This window comes from Ursus maritimus, unplaced genomic scaffold, assembly GCF_017311325.1.
Source record: "Ursus maritimus isolate PB19 unplaced genomic scaffold, ASM1731132v1 scaffold_3, whole genome shotgun sequence".
In the NCBI taxonomy this organism is placed as follows: domain Eukaryota; kingdom Metazoa; phylum Chordata; class Mammalia; order Carnivora; family Ursidae; genus Ursus; species Ursus maritimus.
Window position 1 is genome coordinate 11,947,406 of NW_024425563.1, and position 19,969 is coordinate 11,967,374.

At 44.2% G+C, this 19,969-nt stretch overlaps 1 long non-coding RNA gene across 1 annotated transcript; it reads right to left on the minus strand.

Moving 5' to 3' along the window:
* Nucleotides 1-2,270: 2,270 nt before the first annotated feature.
* Nucleotides 2,271-14,023, minus strand: LOC121105920. Its single transcript, XR_005838661.1, has 3 exons — nucleotides 13,849-14,023; nucleotides 4,717-5,129; nucleotides 2,271-2,940 (listed from the first exon to the last, which is right to left on the minus strand). It is a non-coding gene; the product is annotated as an uncharacterized LOC121105920 (long non-coding RNA).
* Nucleotides 14,024-19,969: the final 5,946 nt, after the last annotated feature.

Consider the following 19,969-nt stretch of genomic DNA (forward strand, 5'->3'; position numbering starts at 1 on the left):
AGACAGCCAAGATTGGTGGATGGGGGTGTAGGGCAGGTAGGGCCAAGCACCCAGATGTAAAGAGAGGGGGTGGCGCTGGGGCAGCAGCAGGCAGCAGGCAGGAGACTTTGGTTGCAACTTGGGGGTTATGGCTGGGGAGCATGAACCAAGCCTTCTCTCCACTCTAAGGCTTCTGGGTGGCAGTGGGGGTGGGGAACTGGGGGCAGGTGTGGGATCACCCTCCTTGCTCCTCCCAGCTCCAGCTCCGCCGGGATTGCAGAGATGCCACTGGAGTCAGAAGGGTGGGCAATCCTTTTCAGAACGCGGGGAGTCCGGTCTTGGCAAGGACCCCTACATCAGGACCCCCAAGCCAGAGCCAGAGCAGTGTCTCTGGAGACACAGCGGGGGATCGCAGCAGCAAGGGTAATGGGGGTGTCAGTGATGGCCGGCCAGAGGTCGGGGAGCCAGGTTGGCCAGTTTCGCACCCCTCACGGACCCATCGTCGCCTTGGGGAAGGTTACTCAGTGCTACCCCAGGAGGCCCCCAAGGATCTGCAGAGGCCCAGTCCGGAGGGCCCCTCTACTTTTGCAGACCTTGATGCCTCTGTTCCCAGGCACACCGCCCGCCCACACCCCCCAACACCGCCTGGCACCCCGGGGCTCACCTTCCGCCGGCCGCAGGCTCCGCAGGTCTGCGCCCCCCACCGAGGCCCCGCGATGGAGCCGCGCCGCCCGCGTCTCCGCTCGGGTGCGGGGACCCCGCTCCCCGCTGCCCGGGTCCGCTCGCCGCCGCGCGTCTCTGGGGTTCCGGGGCGGCCGGGGGGCGGTGGCTGGCGGCGGGGGCTGCTCTGGAGGCGGGGCGCCCGGGGATCGTGCGGGGCCCGCGTCGCGCTCGCCGTCGCCGCGCTCGGTCGCGGGTCCCGCCGCCCGCTGCTCGGCTCTGGAGCGGCGGCAGGGGCGAGCTCAGCCCGGCCCGCCCCCTCCGCGTCCCTCCCAGCCCGGCCCGCCCCTCCCCTCTCCGGCCCCTGCGGCCGCCCTCCCTCTCCCCTCTTCCGGGGAGCCGAGCCCGCCCTCCCGGCCTGGGCGGCGATGCGCGGCGCCCGGCGCGGGGGAGAGCGGGGTGGAGGCGCGGGGCTCGCCCTGGGCCCGCCTGTGCGCCGGGGCGGGGGCGCCTCCTCCTCCCGGCCGCGCGGGGCAGGGGGGCCCGGGCACCGAGGGAGGCTCGCGCGAGGGGCCTGGAGGGGGCGGGCTGCCGGGCCGCGGGGAGAGGCGTTCCAAGCCCCGGGCCGGGCGCGGGCTCCGGTGCCCGGTCCCCGGGAGTGAAAGCGCACCGGCGGGCGGCCGATGCCCGGGGCGCGGCGGGGCACGGCAGGGCAGGGCAGGGCGGCGCAGCAGCCGGCCCGAACACCCGCGCCCTCTCCCCACCCCTGCTTTTCTGCTTCAACTCTAGGAACTAAACCCACTGTTTTAGTTCCTACTCAGGTTTAAACTGAGGTGGGCGTGAGCTGTGAAGAAGAGAAAGAAGGAAAAGAAGGGGGTGGAGGGAAAGACAAACTGAGAAATCTCGGAGGGTACGGGGGTGGGGTGGGGATGGGTAAGCAGCAGGGAGGGGGGCATCTGGGTTATGAAAGTGTCTCTGCTCTAGCCTTAAACTCTTCCGCGTCTTCTTGACCCTGGATCGTGGTCAACGTCGGGGGTTCTGACTCCACCCTCCCCAAAGGGCCGGGAAGCCTGGGTCTGAACGGGGAAGTCCAGAGGTAGGTGCCTGGCTTTGCATTGCCCGGGCAAGTCGTGCACCCCTGGGAGCCTCCTCCCTCTGCCCGCTCCCCGGGGAGAACCTCCCCACAGGGATCTGAGGCATTGGGAGGTACTCAGCGGGTGCCTGGAAGGTTTGAGGAACCGAGGGGGCGCCGCGAGGAAAAACGTTTCCGCCCTCCCCTACCCTCTTCTCCAACCGAGGACAGGATTTGGGGTCTATTGTTCCGGTCCTACAGCCCTAAGCTGGGGCCTTCCCACGAAGTGCTGCTACCACCTGCTGGTTCTTTGAAGGAGCACAGGCTTCTGGTGGAACTCCCCCTGGCCTTTCCCCCCTCCCCATTATCACCGTGCAGCTTCTCACTCTCCCGCTTACTTCATTTACCCAAGCCGAGGTAAAGCACTAGCTGCAAATGGGCTGATCAAAACTGGTACTTAAGGAGCATCCAGAAACCAAGGAAAATTGTGAAAGAGATCTGCGAGCCAACAAGCACAATAAGCAGAACAATGAAACTCATTAGGAGGCACCTGGGAGAAACAAACAGGCTTTAATGAATTGGCTGAATGAGAGATGGCAACAGGCGGCTGAACTAGTCCCCACTTGGCAGAGGGATTGTTCACTCTGGATATCTGCAGTCAATTAATAAGCCTAATGATGTTGAATGATTCTGCATTTGGGCATCTTCAATAAGTCCACTTGCACTGGTGAGGCTAATTCCATCCTGTTTCTTCCCCTTGCTCTGAAATTCAGTGGTAGGGAGCTGCCTTCATTTCATTTCCAAATCAGTCATCTCCAAGGCCTTGAAACACTTTGGTGAAGAAACCTGAATTTACATTGTATGCGATATTACATAACTCATGATCCTAGTTACAGTAACAACAGGACTGCCAACAAGATTTGGGTAAATGGAAAACTTTCTAAAAAGAAGCATATGATCGAATTGCGTTAAAAGTATCAACAAAACAAAAACAGCAGTTACTTTATAAACCCCAGAAATTCCAGTGGTAATTCGCAACACATCATATATTGACATTGTAGTAAAAATATCTCTTCCTTTCTTTTGTCTGATCTATCATTGTTTACACTGCCCATTCGGTCCCTATCATATGATATTAAGTTTTTGTGGTTCAAGGCTTATGTAATGAGTAGTTTTCTTTTGTTGATAACATTTGAGAGGCATCCAGTGCAAGAAAGCGCCATCGTACTCTGGAAAGAAAGAGGTTTAAATATGTGATTGCAATTGGCCCCGTATCATCATCTCCTATGTGTTAAACCGAGTTTTACAGGTAGGTGGGTAGCACAGAATACATTGTTAAGTTACACTGCCATCTGTAGCTATTAAAAAGCAAAGTAATGAATCCCTTTTTAAAGTCGAACATAAATCTTCGCTATAATGTGTTCAGTGCCTGGCACATACTGGGTACTTAGAAGTGTTTTAGAATCAGTGAATAAAAAATAATAGTATTTAAACTTGTTCTCTGGTGAGGGGCAGGACCTGATTAAGTCTGTGGCTCACAGAATTCATTATCCTGAGACACAACCACCTATAATGTAAATTTGGAGCCGAAAGAAGCTCCCGGAGTACACAACTCCAGGTGGCTTGGGAGGGGCCTTTGATTCTGCCTCTTTTCTTTTTCTGGGTTTGCTCCTTCTCAGGCTTTTCTCTTCCACATCTTTCAATCCCCAAGGATGCTCCATTTCTTCCTTCTTCCTTATTTCCCTTTAGAACGACTAATGCAAGCTGGTGTTATTATCAACAAAGAGCTTTAGAAGTCGTTTCCGTGATTATCATTCGAGTAAAAATCAGTACAGGAATTTGCTAAGCCCCCAGATCTCTTATCCCAAGACATTAGCTACGGTTCCAGATACACAACCTCACAGGGGCCCGGGTACTTCCCCGAACTGGCTTAAGGTCCTGTGGCCTCTAAGTGCAGGCTTATTTCCCAAAAGCTGGTGTCTGGTCTCCAAATATCTGCCCAATTAAAATGTCAAGTGCCCATTTATACAACTCACCCCTTTTTTCCCCCTCTTCAGAAACTTCTAGAGTGTTCTAGGGTTTTCCTACAGGACAAGTTTTGGAACTGAATTTTAGACCAATAGTGATTGATATCCTGGATGCTCACTGAAAGTGAGTGATCTTCAAAGTTTCCCCCAGCAAGCCTTACACTTTGACATTACTTTAACCAAGCAATAATCAAAAGACATTCAGAAGTATTAGTGCACAGAGAGAAAAAGGAGGGTTCTTCTGTCATAACAGAATGTTTTCTCAGAGATTGATTTCAGCGGCATGAGACAGCAGCAGGGTTGTGCAGAGCACATGCAAAGTTGTACAGCAGTGGTTTAAACAAATCAAGTGCTCCAGGAATGCTATGAGAGCCCCAGGTCAATAAGACTTAGGTTCCCGCCATCCCATCTTTCAGGCAATGCCTTGTTCTCTGGTTCTCAGCATGTCAGCAGCGCTCCAGCTGTCATTCCTGCTAGCTTCAGTCCAGAAAAAGAAGACAGACACAAAACCAAGAGCAGAGCTTTGGCTGAGTTAGCGTCCTTGAAAGAATCTTTCTGGAAGCCCCACCCACTGCCCTCTCCTCGTATGTTATAAGCCAGGGCTGTGTTGCATGACCACCCCTGCCTGAAAGGGACAGGGAAATGCATGCTGCACCAAAGAAAATCCAAGCTCTGTTTGTGAGAGAGGAGAAGAGAGAGAACATTGGACAGGCAGCCGGCAGGCTCTGCCACAAATGAGCAAAGACGATCACCGTTAGGTACATCTTTTCCTGCAATCTATAGAAACAGAAGCTTTTTGCAGGGCATCTTTGCTGGTATTTTCCTCCCAGACCATCATACTTAATACATATTTTTAATGCTCAAAGGGGATTCCTAGGAAGTTACTGTAGTGAATGGAAATGCTAAGAGCTTCCTATCCCTAAAATAACGATGACATCATCTCAAAAGAAAAATAACAAATCCTCCGCAGTTACTCACATAAGCAATCAGAGTTGAAAACATTCTGCATTTTGATGGGAATCGGGCCGTCCCGTGGGCAGGACAGGGTTGATGCCTGCTCCACACCACACTGCTCCTTCCTTTGCTGTGTCTTCGTTCTTCAGCGCCAGACAGGACACGGATGATCCAGGACATGGAGCAGATGATCCCCACGTCTGCTCTTCCGATCCAATGCAGTCTTGTCCCCTCGCTGTGGTCCTGGATAGCGTTCTCTGAAAACACCCGCGTCCCCCACAGTCGGGAAGGTGGTCTGTGTTACCGCAAGATCTGCCTCCAGCTCTAACTGCGGCGGCAGCAGCTTCTGGTTCTTGGGCTGCTAGACGTTCCCTGCCATAGATGATCGCTCTCTGTTTCTCCATTTATACGGGATTCTGGAATCTCTCACATCAGACCTTTAAGCACCAACAAAGGGAACAAGTCAATATCAAGAATGAGTAAACAACACCACCAACAAAACTTGAGCCTTTTAAGAAATCTGCAGAAAAGAGGAAAGGGAATTACGGTGTAAGAGTTTAAAGAACGTGTTTGCACCTTATATTCTTGCTGAGTTAAAAGCAGACACAAAAACTATTTTAAAATGTTGGAATAAAAAGGGAGTGGAAAAAAAAAAGAAAAGCCCAATAGCCAAAATAAAATCTTAGTCATGCAGAAAGAAAAAAATGACAAAACTCTGAGAAAAACAAATAGTGAAATACAACCTGAAGCTAGAAGACTCAGGATATGATACATAAATTGATTAGTTTTTAAATAACAGAGAAGGTAGAATGTTTGGAAAATATGATAGGAAATTCGAACCTTAAAATAGCAATAATTCCAGAATGGGAAAGATCAAATACAGGGGAGAGAGAGAAAAGACAAAATTAACAGAATTTATTTTAGCATCTGGCACATATGAAGTGCTTTATAAGTATTTATTAAATAGTTGAATTAAGTAAGAAAAAAATGTGAGAATGAAAATTTAGAGATGGTTTAAGCAAAACTGAAAAGCAGAAATCAGTACCAATATACATCCTGGAGGAAGTTTCCCGGTGAATACCTTGTAAGTTTACACACACACACACACACACACACACACACACACACACACACAGAATTTATATTTAACAATAGTGAAAATCAAGATCCCTTCATATTTCTTCTCTGGGGCATTAATTAATGAGAACCTTCAGAGTTTTCAGAAGAAAAGTGTAAAGTATAAAATGCTATTGATCGGTTTCTCGAAAGCCGTTCCCAGCTCTTCTCCTTAGCTCCCTGCCCCCCCCCCCACCATGTTGAGGTGAGGGAATAAATAATTGCCCTCCTGCCTTTTCTTACAGTTAGGGGTGAATACCAGGCCTGACTCTGGTTCTTGAGAAGAAAACAGAATTCTGCTGGCAGCTCTTCTGAGAAAGCTTTTGGATCTCTATAAAGAGACAGAGGTTTGACCAATGTGGCTCTTTCTCCTTTGTCTCACTTTGAAACCCTCCCTTGGACGTTGTATAGGGATGTCAATGCCATAAAAAACGTAGCGGATGAAAACAACACAAATATATTATCTTACCGTTCTGAAGGTGGGTCAGAAGTCCAAAATGGATCTAAACTGGGCTTTAAAGAAAATAACAAGGTGAGGGGCTTCTGGGTGGCTCAGTCCATTAGGCGACTGCCTTCAGCTCAGGTCATGATCTCATGGTCCTGGGATCAAGCCCTGAATTGGGCTCCCTGCTCAGTGAGGAGCCTGCTTCCCCTCTCCCTCTGCCCCTCCACCCCCTCCACCACCTCCCCCGCCCATGCTCTCTCTCTTTCTCTCTCAAATAAATAAATTAAATCTTTAAAAAAGAAATCAAGGTGTAGCAGGGCTGTGTTCCTTGTCTAGGCTCTAGGGAGAATTTGTTTCCTTGCTTTTTCTAGTATGACTTCTAGGGGTCACTGCATTCCTTAACTGATGTTCTTTAAACTCAAAGCCAGTAATGTTGGGCTGAATTTTTTTGCTGACTCTCTTCTGTCTCCCTCTTCTACTTGTGGTAATAGTGGGTCCACCCAGATAACCCAGAATAATCTCTCTACCTCAAAGTCAGGTGATTAGCTTAGCAACCTTAATTCTATCCACAAATTTAATCCCCCATCATTACATAAACTAACATAACATCCTAATTCCAGGAATTAGGATGTGGATATTTTGGGGGACCTGCCCCCATTATTCTGCCTACCACAGACACGATGGCTGGAGCGTCAGCATCCACATTGGCACCTGAGCCAAAGCCAGCAACCATGTACACTTCTTGTTACATGAGAAAAATAAACATGTAATTGTGGGTTTTGTTACCTGTAGCTTCATACATCTTTATTGGGTATAGACTCAAACATTATATCCCCAGCCAAGGGCTTACTCTCTTTAAACACCAAGCTGGGGTCATTTTCAGATCTGCAAATTCTTGGAACATTTACCACTCACGACTGTTTTCCAGCAAGACACACAACAAATGTACTCTGAATAATTAAGAGATGAATAAGCAATTGCATTCTTCATTAGGGAGGTTGTGATGGAGAAAAAGTGGTTATAATCACTGAAACCGTCTAAAAGTATATGATAAATAAAATACAAAACAAAATATAAACCTGCGAAACACTAATAACTACTAGAAAATTCAGTAATTGAGGGTAATTATGGCAACAGAAGTAAAATACTCAATGCAAACATAATTTTTTTAAAGAGTATTTTTTAAAGGAGATTTTTAACTCCAAATTAGCAGCCTGCAAAATATGAAAGGGAAATAGCAACGATGCGGGTATCGTTGGTGTTAATTTCCTTGATGCCCATCAAAGGAAGTAAATAGTTATTGCTGGCATAATTAGGCAAAAAGAACTTTAATGTTTTAAGACAGTCATGTAAGATTATCTTTAAAATAGAGTGTTAACCTTCCAAATGATAGACAAAAGCTAAAAGTAAATGGATATATTTCATTCATCCAAGGAAACATAGATAAAAGATCACAAGGAAGCATTAAAATATAGAAAGGATAATTAAAGTGACAGATGTCAAACCTAGTACAATGTCCTAATAAGCATAATATTCTAGAACAATTTTTATGGTAAGTCAGTGAAATAAGTACGCTGTGAAATTTCTTCATGCAGCAAGTAACAGAAAGTCTCTTCTACATTTTATAATACACTGAAATGAACTGTTGTCTTTTGCATGTCTAGAAATATTTATATAAATGAGACAGTATCTGGAGGAACTTGACCCTTTAATGTCTCAAATGAAGATGGAAATATCAATGACAGTACAAAATAATCTTGTTAAAATTAAATATATAATTTTGAAATATTTAAACCATGGAATTGAAATACATAACACACACACACACACACCAGGAAGGAGAAAATTGCCATCCTTCCCCTGTTTCCCACCTCCTCTCACACCCTCTAGGAGAGATGGGAAGATGTTGACTTGTCTACGAAGTTGATTAGGCTCTTATAAGCGATAACTTTCAAGCTTCATCTGAGTCTTTGTGTAACTAAAGTAGCAATCACGAAAAGAGATAAAACTTAGAAATGAGCTCCCTTTTTATTTATTTTAAACCCAAGAGGATGCCGTGTGAAGGTGGGAGATGATTTTTGTTTAAATCCTGGTATAGTCACATTCAAATTCAAACAAAATATAGGCTTAAAGACTTTAATCACTTTAAATTAAAACATGAAATTGTTTATTTCCATATTGGAAGATAGAGTACGTTCCTTAACTGGATTATATTTGTTCATTTCAAAGTAGATTAATGGCATGGAGACATTTGACATGTAAACTGTTAAATAAAACTAGTGTAAATTACAGAAATTTCCCATATTAAGTCTCATTAAATGTCTACTGACAATACCAATTTCCCCTTTCCTCCCTCCCCCCGTTGTTATTGCCCAGAAGCAGCTTTGCTGACGCTGCTCTCCATAATAGTGTAATTACTAATTTTATTACAGGCAAGGTGGGCTTCACTAATTGTTAGATAATTAGGTTTTTCCTCCTTGTAAGTTTGTTCTGTACTATCTATGAGAATTAATGTTTGGCCTTGTGAGTTGTGTTTTTCTGAATCACCATTACCTGTTGGATACTAGAAGAAAAAAGTGGCATGTTAATGACTCACGTTGGTTATAAGACGAACAAGGAAAATAGATTAAGCCACTCTGTATTATTCTCTTAGAGACCCCAGAGTAGAGTAAATACTTCAGGATTCCCCCCAAAGGTGATTTTAAATACCAGACTAATTTACTGTAGTATGTGAAAGAGGAATAGAAAAATGACATATTAATGCTTACATTTCTGGAAAAGGAAAGCATACTTTTGCCCAAACTCATCTTTCTACCTAGAGGGACTTTCTCTCTTTTGTCATCTAGTTACCTCCTGCTTATTCTTAAAATCTCAGCTCACAGCCCAGAAATAAATCCTCCCATCTATGGTCAACTGATTATCAGCAAGCGTGCCAACACCATTAAAGGACTAAAGGACAAGCTTTTCAACAAGTGGTACTGAAAAAACTAGGTATCTACATGCAAAAGACCGAAGTTGGACCTCTATCTTACAGTAGATACAAAAATTAACTCAAACTGGATCAAAGACCTAAACCTAAGAGCTAAAATTATAAAAATCTTGAAAGAAAACAATGAGGAAAATCTTCATGACATTCGCTTCGGCAATGATTTCATAGACAAGACATCAAAAGCACAAGCATCGAAACAAAAAACAGGGAAATTGGACTTTATCAAAATGAAGAACTTTTGTTCTCCAAAGAAGACATACAGATGGCCGACGAACACGTGAGGAGATGCTCAACCTCACTCGTCAGGGAAACGCCAATCAAAACCGCCATGCGACGCCATTTCACGCTTAGTAGGATGGCTGGAATTTAATAAATGGACAATAACAAGGATGTGGAAAAACCGGAACCCTTGTGTATCACTGATGGGAGTGGAAAACAGTGGAAAACATTTTGTCTTGTCGGTTTTCTAAAAAAGCTAAACATGGAACTATCACGTGACCCAGCAACTTCACGCCTAGGTATCTACCCAGAAGAGTTGAGAGCAAGCGCTAGACTAGATATTTGCCCACCTGTGTTCATTGCAGCATTATTCGCAATAGCCAAAAAGTGGGAACAGTCCAAGCATCAGTTGATGAACGGATAAACAAAAATTGGTGTATACGCATAATGGAATATTATTCTACCAGAAAAAGGAACCATAGTTTGATATATGCTACAAGGATGGACCTGGAAAATATTATGCATGGTGAAGTAAGCCAGATCCAGAAGGACACATACCATAAAATTCTGGTTTGATAAGGTACCTAAAATAGACAAATTCATAGAAACAGAAAAATGCAATAGAAACTACCAGGGGCTGGGAGGGAGGAAAGAGGGAAGAGCGGTCATTGTTCGATAGGTACAGAGTTTTTGTTGGGGAAGATGAAAAAAATGTTTGGATATAGACAGTGGGGGTAATCACCCAGCGTTGTGAATATATTTAATGCCACTGAATTGTGCTTAAGATGATAAATATCAGGTTACATATATTTTACAACAATTAACACCGCAGCTCGCAGATTGCTGTTTCAGGAGAACCTTCTGAAATCCTATTGTACTCCCAGGGTCTGCGCTTTTCTTTCATCATATTTACCCTTGTTTTTTAAATATATATTTATTTGTGTTCTTTTTGAAGCTGTCTTTCTCTTCCCCAGGACTGGGGGCTCCATAAGGATTTCTGTGTCAGCCTTGGTTACTTATAGCCCATCAGTGTCGAGCCCATTGAAATACTTTGGTATAAAAGCTCGTATTGGCTGAATTTTCCTAGTATTAAAAAAGGACACAAAATACAATCTCGAGGATCACATACATTGCAATTATTTAAATCTTTTGTAGCCGTGACATGTGTAAAGTTGACGAAGTTTAATAGGTCATATAAAAATATCATTTAGCAAACGTGGCGTGACGAGGCCACACACACACACAGATAGAGACACAAGTCTAATTATTCTATTGTTACATCACGTAATTATCCCTGATCAAATTATAGATTGTAGAAGGGATAATTATTCCTAATGGCCTCCAAAAGCCATCATTTCCTTTGATTTGAGTTTGGTAGGAATTGAGGGAGGGTAGCTAACCAGCAAACGCGTGGCGACACAGTCTGACGTTCGGTAACTCACTCTGAAGGAGAATCATGGCAGATGAAGTTTCCTGTGAGAAGCTACGCGTCTCGTAAAGGATTTCAAATAAACAGCAGAGCACAAGTGTGGCGGCCTCTTCTATCCACTAACCCGCAGTAGCTTTTCTCACAAGGGCTAATCGTTCACGGGGTGAACCACATAAAGGAGTGAGGTTTGCTCTTCTTTTTCTTTTCTTGTTTGACTAGAAAATGTAAGATTTTAGGAGAGCTTCTTCGGTGAACGCCTTAGATTCTGAACACCCAGAAGAAGATTGACAAAATTGTATTCTGTCAGCATATTTACATAGCAACTCTCCTTCCAGACACTTTTCCTTTTCTTTCTTTCTTTCTTTCTTTCTTTCTTTCTTTCTTTCTTTCTTTCTTTCTTCCTTTCTTTCGGTAGTAGCGACAGTGGACAGGGTGGTAGATTCCGGGCTACTTAAAATGGGGAGTTTCTGTAGTTCCCATTAATTGTATGGAGTCATTTTACTATGTGTCTCGTCCTGCTTGATCCGCTTTGTTACTGATAAGTGTATTCTGCGGTTATGTCATTCGCCTATTTTTCCCAGGGAAAACATTTTCACGTCTTTGTAAATAAATGATTAAGGCCTTTAAGACTGTTTTTGTTGAGACTGATAAGTTTGTGTATGGTTATGATGTGTGCCTTTCTCTGTGATCTAGGGTGTTTCCATCTGTTAAATGCCATTGAATAATTTTTTTTTAAAAAGGCTGCTAAGAAACTGGTTGGCAGAGAGACAATATTCAAGCGGTAGAAGTTAGTATCATAAGATAGAGAATGTTTTTGGTTTTTTCCTCTTAGCAGCTGCTTAGAATATTCTCCTTGGGGCAAGTTGTTTGGTTTTGTTGGGAGGAAACGCGTTGGTTAGCTCTGGGGGCTTAGCGATGGCAGCGTGGGCACTCAGGTAGGGCACGATGCTGCCACCTGCCCTGTCAGTCCAGCGCTGGGGGGGTTGACTGCCATCCCCCCATTTTTTTGGCTGAGTATTGTATGCACATGTAAATTTGGATATAGGGGCGGGAGTAGGGCTGAACTGCTTTACATAATAAAGGGAGGCGTGTTTAAGGGTTTGTGTTTAATTATTTTTCAAATAGCAATTGGATAGGAATTTTGGAACACTAATGAAAAAAGAGCGGTCAGGGGGCTCGAACTTCCTTTCTTCTCAATAAAATGTAGCGGTCGAAGGAGATGCAGTGTTGAGCTCCCCTAGTTCGGGTCTGCGGGCTTCCTCAGTGTTGGATGGGAAATGTCACGGAGGCATCCGTGGCCCACCCGTGGCCGCCTGAGGCTGGGTCCTTCCTAGGCTCCCATTTTATCAAAAAAGAGAAGGTGTATCGTGGTCATAATTATTACTCTCTCTGGGGCAGGACCTTATGTCTCCCTTCCAAGAGTCTTGTGGGAAAATCCATGAACAATGATTTCTGTCTTACTTGAGATATTAAAGAATAACTTTCTTTCTAACCTGCTAATTGAAGCCGAAGTGTAAGCAAATAAGGCTCCTAAAGAAAGCACTGGTCGTACCTTGAAGGAAAGGAGGCAACGACCCTGAGTTACTTTTCTTTAGATAATGATTATCACCTGTTAAGGAAGGCCTCCCTCCGTTCCTTTTCTCAAAAAATGTAAAAATCACCCTATAGCTTTGCCTGGAGAGCCACTTGGAGCTGTTCACGTGGAATGTGGGATAGAAGGAAGCGGATGTGGAAGTGGAAAAGACCCAGCGAAGCTGGAAGCCGTAAGGAGAGGGAAGATGGAGGGAGACGGAGACCGAGATTCCAGGGGAAGCCATGTGACTAGCCCTCCCCAGGCCAAGAAGCTTAGTGGACAGGGGTCCCTGGGTGGCTCAGTCGTTAAGCGTCTGCCTTCGGCTCAGGTCATGATCCCACGGTCCTGGGATCGAGCCCCGCATCGGGCTCCCTGCTTGGCGGGAAGCCTGCTTCTCCCTCTCCCACTCCCCCTGCTTGTGTTCCCTCTCTCGCTGCCTCTCTCTGTCAAATAAATAAATAAGATCTTAAAAAAAAAAAAAAAAAAAAGAAGCAGCAGCTTAGTAGACAAGCATGCTTACCTATCTCTTTTCTTTTTACTGACTTGATACAGATGAGTAGAAGGATCTCGGAAGCTACATTTTTAAAAAGGCAGATGGGAAAAACAGCCACTCCTCAGTCTTTGAATTACTCCTTGGAGAGGTGACTCTTGTCAACCAGAAACAACCACTGAGGACTTCACGAAAGCAAGAAATAAACTTCTACCACGCTTGTGAGACCATGACGTTCAGAGTTTGTTGGTGACAACAGCTAATGTGTCCCTAACGTCCTCTGCTGGGACATGGAGAAAACAGCTTGTGTGGCTGCTGCTGTCATAGGACCAGAGAAAGCCGTTTTCTGAGTTGTATTAAGGGGCCAGGACATTGAACAGAAGTTTGAATTGGACGCCCCCGAAACCTACAATGTTAGCCACTGTCCCCGCGCTCCTCCTCTAATGTGTGTGTTTCAGGGAAAGGGGGTAAAGAAAGCATGAAAGAACACAAAACACATCTGCCATGGTCCTGGCTTCTGCCCCCGGTCACGAGGTTTGAATTCACAGTCATCGTGACCTCCTTTCGCCCCCCATTCCGCTTTCCCTCTAGCTCGACTGGCACCTTAGCAGGACAGGGTTTTTTCTGGGGAGGAATCACGCCTTCGTTCCCAGAGACAGACGTGCTGAGTCTATGGGGTCCCAGCTTCGATGGGTTGCCGCAGTTTTTGTTACCTGGGAATATCAGACAGAGGAACACATCCCAGGGAGTTCTCTGGGTACCAGGCATAGTCTGGCTTGTCACTATTATGCAGTGGCCACCAAATTTCCCTCGGGTCATGGGGCTCATTCATTTAAGCTGAGATAATGACAACTTGATGAAAATATGTCAGAAACATTGACTGGTTATTGCTTACCTTTGCCCCTCATGTTGTCCACCTCTTTTGGGTGTTCGCTTTTCTGGGGTCTATATTTTTCCAGTTTTTCTCCTGAAATGTTCATGTCAGCAATACTTCTTAACGTCCATGAACTCCTTCTTATTCTTTGATGTTTGTTTTTACTTTATCCTTTTCGTAATCAATGAGCACAATATACCCTCAGATTTTTCTGAAAAGAAAGAAGATGCTTGGAATTAAATTAATGTCCTTGTCTTTTCCCTGAGCCATCTCTGTTCCCTGAAGTCCTTATTCTGTTTGGTTACCTCGGTCTTTCCCTTTTATGTTACTATAGAAGTAAGAGTAATTACTGAAACAATCCTCCAGTTTTTAATACCTCAACCCAATGGAAGTCGTTTTGTTTTGTTTTCTTTTCACATGTAGGTCAATGCACATTTTCCTGGTCAGGAAGCTCCCCGGGGCGGCTCTCCTAAGATCCAGGAGGCCAGCGCCCAAGGCTTCCCCAGGATGACACAAAAGGTGAGAGAGGAGGATCTTGTGTTAGAGATTTGGAGTTTGGGGCCAAACCTGGAAGAGTCATATGCTTCTGCTTGCATTCCATTCTTCAGAACCAGTCATCTGGCCACCTCTCCCCCCCAGGGCACTGGGAAATGCCATGTTCCCAGAGTCGCAAGAGGATAACAAAATAGTTTGTTAAATCGATAGCATTCTCTTTACCACGGCTGTTTTCTTTTTGAAACCAAATGTCTGCTGATACTCAGTTATCCAACCACGTTTGTGGAAAAAAAAATGTTGATTATTACCTATAACTGACTCACGTTTTCTGCGAAGTAGTGGCCTCTTCCCTGCATGAGAAGACTGACCGCACGCTCTCCGCTCGCGGGCGTGGTGGGCGCACTGGCAGCCCTCGCTCTCAGATAAGCAAGCTGGCAGCCTCTTCCCTGGAAGCCACTGCCCCTCTTGGTTAACAGTTTAATTCCTTCGAAAGACCTGTTTTCCAGCTTCACGTGATAGACTTGTTCTCTCCGTATATTCACACATAGGGCGGTCGGAAAGGAGACTCTGACCCGGCAGCCGTTGAACATGTAATTCTTCCACCAACTGTATGAAGTTCTCTCTTGTGTTCTGACTGGGTCCCTGAGGATTGAAGGAACTCTGAGAAATGGCCCTCCCTTGCTGCTTTCTCTCTTGTCTGTGCTGAAGTAGGTCTCTCTCTCCTCTGATTTCTCTATCACTTTCGCCATCGCTAGTTTTGATCTCTCAACACAAAGTCTTGTCTTGTTATTTCCCTTTCAATATTCAGCAATCATATTAATTTCTTTTATTTATACATCTTTACCGAAGCATATACTTTAATAGTTCATTGCTTTGTTTTGTTCATAGAATAAGGAGAGGTCAATGATTTTTTTCAATCTAGTGTCTTAAACTCAAAGTTACGTGTTTGTCACTTAATGGTTTTCTGTGCCACTACAATTATTTTCAGTATCATTTAATAATCTCCTAAGACAAGTTTTGAAATACGAAAATTAGTCCATTTGGTGGTACCATAATGTATCTTCTGACTTCCTCTTGTTGAACGTTTCGCTTATTTCGGTATTGTTTTTGACAATTATAAACAACTCTGCAATGGATATTCTTGCATCGGGGATATCAAATATCTGATGATTTTCTTCAATCACAATCTTGAAGTGGAATTGCTGACTCAAGGGTATTTGCTTTTTTAGGACTTTATATATGTATGGCAAATTGCCTTCCAGAAATACCATACTGTTGTATAAGCCCGTCAGCTGTACGAATTGTCATTAAAAAATCTTTATCAATTTATTTATTTATACTAATTGGGCACGTTGGTTTCCTCAACTGTAAAGTATGATCTGGGTATTGGGAATACTGTAAAGATTAAACATGTGCCTTGGACATGCCCATGACAAACTGAATATATGGTAAATTTTGTTTTAAAAATGATAAATTATTAATAAAAAAAGAAAAGAAGAGAAGAACCAGCTGGCTGACTTTCAGAGTCGTTATGAGGATTAAATGAGATAATATACGTGAAAATACATAGAAGTGGCGTAAATGTGGTGTATCAATGCCAAGTATTATTGTTCTTTGTTCTTCTAATCCAAGCTCCTTGAATGAAATAGTCATCAAAATCCCAAAACCCCAGCCGGGACACAGGAAAGCAAGCAAATCAAGTGCACAGCATCCGAGCTTGGGGGCGGGTGGTAGGACTGACCCATCCCTGAAGAAGCTCAAAGACACCAACAAAGGATTGACCTCAGGCAATTTACTTCCCCTCGGCCAAGCATTCAGATTTCCTTTTGATTACGGATTTATCTGAGTTTCTGCGTGTGAGCCATTTATCCACCAGACTGCCATTGTCTCCTCCCTGTACGCCATCCCTGCGGCTAAGTGATTTTCTGCTCGCCCCCACTCCCACTGAGTCTTTATAGGAATATGACCCAGGGATGGGGAGAGGACACATTTCTGGTTCACTCAAGAGCCCTGGGGGTCTGGATAACAGTGGGCAGGAAGGAAGGGACAGAGTTTTGAAAAGAATAAAGAGGAGAGAACGAGCATAATGAACTGTGTATTTAAAGGGATAATCTTGGATATGGGAAGATGAATATAAAATTATTAGAAAGTTAGGTCCAGAACTTCCAGACCAAAGAGAATTTGGGTTGAACAGGTGGAACGATTGACCAGATGTGCTTCTGCCTTGAGCTTTTCTGTAAATTTAGGGTCTTTGGGACCAAATATTAGCTACACGGAGCATTTTATGGTAAAAGCCTTATTTTCTTGTTCCTCTTTTCTTCCTTTTCCCTCTGCTTTTCCTGCCCTGGGGTACACCCTAGTCAGTTAAATGAAACCGTTGTTTTACAGATGTTCAGCTCTAAAATACATTCGATTAGGAATAAATGTTACTAGACCCACTCACACAGTCTCTGTGTCCTGCTTTGTCTCCTACTTGTGTGGCCCGAAGTCAGCTCCGCAGCTTCCGTGTTGTCTTGTGAAGTAAACGAGCCAGGCTGGTGTCAAAAACAAGGGTGTCCTTTTAGAGTTTATATCAATTAGGTGATGCATTCTTCTGCAGGTAGGAGATATTAAATCATCATGGTTTAAGGAAATAATACGTTGCTGTTGTTTTCATTTACATAAAAGAAGCCCAGAGTGAGGCAGCAGAGAGCTGGTAAAAAGGCTGCAGAGTGGTTTGGGCAAGAGAGATGATTCTCTTTTGCGTAAAAGCCTGAAAGTCAGTAGTTCAGGGCGGTCGTAGAAGCTACACTGTGTTTAGGACCTGGAACCGCTTTCTGCTTTGTGCTCCCAGAGCACTAATAGTCCAAGCTTGAGTGAAGGCGTCCCACTCAGGCACCAAGGAGCAGAATAGAGGAAGGAGGACAGAATGAATGTACTAACTTCCTTTTAGGACTTCTAGTGGAAGTTGCATGCCACAAGGAGCTTATATCCCTAAGTCACATGGCTATGCCTAGCTAGAAGCAAATCTGGAAAAAGTGCTTTTTTTAATTCCAAATTTCCATATATGGCCAATTACATTTTTTTTAAAGAAGGCTCCACGCCCAGTGTGGAGCCCAATGCAGGACTTGAACTCACAACTCCGAGATCAAGACCTGAGCTGAGGTCATGAGTTGGACCCTTAATCAACTGAACCACCCAGGCAACCCTCATATGCCTGACTAAATTTAATTTTGTTTTATTAGGGTAGAAAAGTGGAGAACAGATATTAGGGGACAAATAGAACTTTTTGCCACAATAGAATAGTTTACTTGGTAGACAGCCTGGGAAAATAAATTGAAAACATGATAATTTGTCAACTAATTAAAAAAAAAAAAACCAGAATTCTAATTCCAGGAAAACCGATAAAAGTTATACAAGAGAATAACTGTAGTTATACCTGTATGACTTTGCAAAAGTAATTATTTGTGAAGTCATGATAACAGAAACACTATTTTAACTTTTCAGCTTTTAGAGTCAACTTTACAGACAAAGCACGTAATACTCGGTCATGCTACAGAATAGAATGTGAATGGTGTCAACCTTGACAATGTATGAGTAAAATTATAGATGACAAATTTCGTGCATGGAAGGAAGGAAAAGAAACAAAGATTTAGGATACCAATGACGTCACATTATGAAGTAAGGAGTCAAGCAATAGTATGGATTTTTAAGGGATAAAGAAATAAGGATGTAAGGATGTGTCGATTGTGAATATTGTTTAGAGGTACAAAAGTAATTAATGGAGAATTTATATAAATAATAATATAATTATGTGGGAGTATTGGGCTCAGTTAGGAGAAGGGATAAGCCAACTAAATATTCATCCATGAAGACTGTCCCACCACACACCGGTTAGGTCTCCCTTCCCAAATGGTGATATCCATTGTTTAATATGACTGCACAGGGCCCGTCTATGGACTGAGGAGACAGACAAAAGGATGTCACTGCGATCTGAGTGGATAATATAAAAGTTATACGCTGGATGAATGGATGAAGGAATGAATGAGTGGTCCTTAACACAGGGGAATTCCTCTTGTGTAAGTAGGCGAACCAGATTAACCGAGGGGGATACAATAAACCATTTGAGGCACCTGTGCTCCGCACATGACCGTCCAGTCATCACCTGCCTTCCTACAAGGGCTTCTCCCAAGGAAACTTTGTGCTGACTAAAGAGCATGTCCCCGGAACCTGTGACAATTTCATTTTTCATTATTGAATTTTAAATTTATAAACTGGCATCCTAGTTCATCGAGCAACCTTTGAACTTGAATAGAACTTTTCTGTGCTGGTATGAATTTACGAGCCAGGAAAACTTGGGATTGCAGCCTGTGTCACGATGACCTCATTAAGGGGTGTGGCGCCCCCCGAGATACTGTTCGGTGGTCGTCGACAAAGCAGATCTGGAGATGTTCTTCCTCTATTACTTCCTTCCCGTCATCTGTGCAGTGTTTTTTAAGGGAGTTAAACCTTCACTCTCATAAAACTGGGTAAAGCTGGCTTCTCTGAAGTTGTCTTCTACCATTGACCAACTGATGTCTCTCTCTGTACTTCTGGGACATTTTGTGAGTCCTTTCATAGGCCTCTTTGTAGCCAAAGCTTCCTTCCAGGGAGGAATACTTTTCTTTCCTTGTTGACATCCACTCCGGTTCCAAATACCCCTTATCTTAGGTTCTCAGGTCCTAGTTTCTCAGTCCATGAATGCTAGGGTTCAAGTCCTGGCTCCACCACAACCAAGCAAGCTATGGGTGTCAAGTGACGAAAATTACTGAATAACTTTAGGACTCCTTATTTCCATCCATAAATATAATGGCTTGACCTTAATGAACTATGAGGACCTCCCATTGTGGGAATCAATGACTGTATGGGCTCATAGGCGGACTTACCTAGACCAACGGTTCCCAATATAATCAACTAAAGAGATGATTTTATTTTCACATACATATAATTCAAGGGTTCAAAATGACAGTAATTGTTGTGTTTATTTATCCTAGAGACAATAGTTAATACTTTGTGATAATTTCCCAAGTTAGAAGCCAAGTGCCCTCCCTCTTATGAGCCTTGTTGACCAGTCCGCTCCTTTAATGGGATCCTCATAATCACTCATACTCCCCAGACCTTCACCTGTATGCCTGTGTCTGCTGCCCTGCCTTTAGCGGGAAACTGCTCCTAAGGCCTGGCCCTCTGCCCTCTGCCCTCTGCCCTCTGCTGGTGTGGTCAGCCTCAATTGCACCAGCTGCTTTCTTGTTTCCTTCCTCCCCTCCCCCTATCCTTCCTTCCCCTTCTCCCTCCCTTCCAACTTCCTTTTCTTTCCTTCCTTCCTTCCTCCCTTCCTTCCTTCCTTCCTTCCTTCCCTCCTTCCCATTTCCCCCCCACGCCCCATCCCTTTCTATCTGTATTTGGCACATTCAGGCTACATGTTATCTCGTCGTATGTGTGTCAGAGTCACTAACTTATTTATCTACATTGAGCACATCGTAAGAATACAGCCAGTGTCTCACAAGCTCCTTACCTCTACACTTAATTTCTTTACCTTCTTTATTTGCTTTCTGGTCTCTGTAACAGATTCTCATGTTCTCACAACATGTTGTACGGAAATGTTGGCTACGTGCCTTTTCTAAGCAGTAGG